Source organism: Limulus polyphemus, unplaced genomic scaffold (genome assembly GCF_000517525.1).
Source record: "Limulus polyphemus unplaced genomic scaffold, Limulus_polyphemus-2.1.2 Scaffold1335, whole genome shotgun sequence".
NCBI lineage: Eukaryota > Metazoa > Arthropoda > Merostomata > Xiphosura > Limulidae > Limulus > Limulus polyphemus.
This window is the reverse complement of record NW_013666945.1, coordinates 133,163-136,693: the sequence shown is the minus strand read 5'-3', so window position 1 is coordinate 136,693 and position 3,531 is coordinate 133,163.

Here is a 3,531-nt window from a genome sequence, read left to right as displayed (position 1 = left end):
ACAATCCGTTTAATAAGCGTCATGATGTTAAATGTTGACCGAGTTCCTACTTAAAGAATGTCTTGCTGGAGCATATTGAGCGTTTTGATGGGGAATATTGACAGAGTTATGCCAGATTTTTATATGGAAGCTTCTTTTGCGAGCTTGTAAGCTTCCTTATATAACTTTATCCTTCTATGGCGTGTCACATACATCCAGGTGATGGTTCATTCAGTTGTTTTGCTTTCTGCCACTCATCTAGGGACCGACACTCTGAATTTCATACAGTACTGTCTGCGAGTCAGTCACAAATATTATGTTAATGGCATTGTCTATTTGCAGCTCAGTGCTTTTCACCAATCCAGAGAAAAATTGTTTTATGGTTTCCAGCTCCATTTTTGAATGCTACATCAGCCATATGCTCTACAAGACATCCAACCAGCGCTCTCGTTACCTGTGGCTGTGAAGGCAGGTCATTGTCGACCATGGTCTTTAAATATATGTTTACAACCTTTTTATCCTCCACCACCCAATCTTTATATTTTCTGTCTTAGCATTTGAGTTATGGCAATGATTAATTTATTTCGGTGATGGCTATATGTCATCTGTTCATATGCGACTATCTCCTGGGGCACATTTTAAGTCATTGTGTACTTAGTTGGTGTCTGAAGGATTGTTATAGAGCTGAAATGTCTCAATTTAAAAGTGCAGTGGTTTGATGATGGAATACACCATCTTTATGCTGTAAAGTCCTAGTGAAGAATTTTGCTTGTAAACATTGTTGGTACTCTGTGATGCTGATTGTATTGTAAGGTTCAATAGAGCCTTGATGAGGCTACCAATCTTAAATAGGTGTTTTGCATATTTTAAATAGCACTCATACTGATCAGAGGTAGTGCATAATTCAGGATGGAGTGGATAACTATTTGGCAGAGTATAAACAAGTACAGTTTTTCAGCTCTGCTTCTTAGTACCACTTTCAGTGCATTGATGCCTTTGGTAGCTATGCTTATGTGGTGTTAATACGACTGGCGAAGTTGTCTGTCAAAGATTACCACCAGACACTTAAGTGTTTCTTTTACAAGGTTGCCAGTACCCTCAAAGGATGGTAATGGCTTGTCTTCATCAGCAAGTTGAGTGTTAGAATTTGGCAGGATTGGTGATCATTCCTACATCATTGCACCATTTGCTCACACAGCTAAGGAATGATTGCATCTTTCGATTTCAGCTTTGCTAGAGCTTCTAATATATACTAGGATGTTGTCAGCAAAGGTTAGCATATGACACGTGGTTAGATCATCAAGGCGGGATAGATCCATGATGTAGACGATGAAGAGGACAAGTGAGAGTGGTGATTCTTGAATCAATTTGTTAATAAGGATGATTGAATCTGATTATCAGATTCTATGATTCATTACGCATCCTCTGGTAGTTACTGCAGCTATGGTCCATCTTACACTGATGCCTGTTCTGAGCATGTTGTCAACGGGAACGATCAGCTGGACTGTATTAGCCTCTCGTGTATGTAACCATTGTCACAATGATTAATGTATCTATACAAAAAAGCGTTGCCCTGGTCTTCTTCTTTACACGAGGAGTATTGTCATAATCATAAGTGATTGACATTGCCACGTTTTTGGTTTCTATGCCAGCCAAGTTTCTGGCTTGACTTTGCTTGATGTTGGAGAGATGCTTGAGGGTGTGAAAGTTACCAGAAAACTTGGCATATTGGTATTGATTTCTAGATTGTTTTATAGCACTGTATCTTCCAGTCTTCATGTGCATCTTAGACCCTTTTGATATTATGTACCCTATGCCAAGTAGAGGTTACACTCAAGGTGGGTTTAGCAAAAGCAAGGTATATACATGAGTCTGTCACTGTGATGTTGCACAATTCTTGTTAGTTCGCCCGAATTTAGCAATATGAGGTAGTAGGTGGCTATACTGTGGAAAACAGAATGTAAATCTTGAGAGCTGTCATAATGCTCATAGTAGATGCTGCTCTCGTGTCAAACTGCAATGGCTGTCCCGACCTCTGGGTCAACATGTGGTATTAAGTTAAAGACAGTTACAATGAGATCCTCAGGGTCTGAGAGTTTAGTCTCTTGAAGGAGTATTATGTCATAATATTCAGATAACTTCTCATGGTAATATTAACTTTCTTCCATCCCCTGGCATTGCAGTAACCAATCATAATGGGAGACTGTTGAAATCTGGTGCAGCTCTTATGCATACAGTTTACCACTTTGATGTTAAGCCGCGGTTTCCTTGTTCTTCTCCCTCGGGTCAGTTGAGGTCCTCTGCACTTGTAAGTGGTAACTAGGTATTTCTGTGTTGTTTCTTGTAACAGTGTGTGCTGACACTCTCCACTTGTAAGTGGTAACTAGGTATTTCTGTGTTGTTTCTTGTAACAGTGTGTGCTGACACTCTCCACTTGTAAGTGGTAACTAGGTATTTCTGTGTTGTTTCTTGTAACAGTGTGTGCTGACACTCTCCACTTGTAAGTGGTAACTAGGTATTTCTGTGTTTTTCTTGTAACAGTGTGTGTGCTGACATTCTCCACTTGTAAGTGGTAACTAGGTATTTCTGTTTTTTCTTGTAACAGTGTGTGCTGACATTCTCCAATTGTAAGTGGTAACTAGGTATTTGTGTGTTGTTTCTTGTAACAGTGTGTGCTGACACTCTCCACTTGTAAGTGGTAACTAGTTATTTGTGTGTTGTTTATTGTAACAGTGTGTGTGCTGACACTTTCCACTTGTAAGTGGTAACTAGTTATTTGTGTGTTGTTTATTGTAACAGTGTGTGCTGACACTCTCCACTTGTAAGTGGTAACTAGTTATTTGTGTGTTGTTTCTTGTAACAGTATGTGCTGACACTATCCACTTGATTAAATGGTACAGTTTTCGGAGTTAAGTTATGTTGGTCATTGATTCCATGTTCATCCATCCTAATGTTGCATATAATTTGGTTCCAAGTAGTTTATTACTGAGACTGATATTACCAATAGACTCAGACTTCGTGCCTATACCTGAACACGTGGGAACACTGTCTATAACAAAACGAAACATAAACTAACTCTGTACTTCAAATTAAATCATGACAACTTGTATTAAACCTAGATAATTGATAACTTTGCAAGGTACATTGTACTTACACCTATAACTCAGCAGGTGGTCAACTAGTACTTATTAATACTAATAATATAGCTAGAAAAAATCTCTCACAATAGTTCGTAGGCCATTATAAAAGACTTACATTTTAATAGAATTATTTTTTTTCCTTCTCCCTTCACTTCTTTTTCCTCTTTTTAAATTCGTCGTCCTCTTTTTCTTTACTTTTTTCAAAATGCGTTTATTTCGTGACGGTGAATCCCACTATTCGTTGGTAAAAGAGTAGCCCAAGAGTTGGCGGTGGGTGGTGATGACTAACTGCCTTTCCTCTAGTCTTTCACTGCTAAATTAGGGACGGCTAACGCAGATAGCGTAGTGTAGCTTAGCGCGAAATTCAAAACAAACCAAACCAGTAGGCACACCTAGGAAGAAGAGGTCAAGA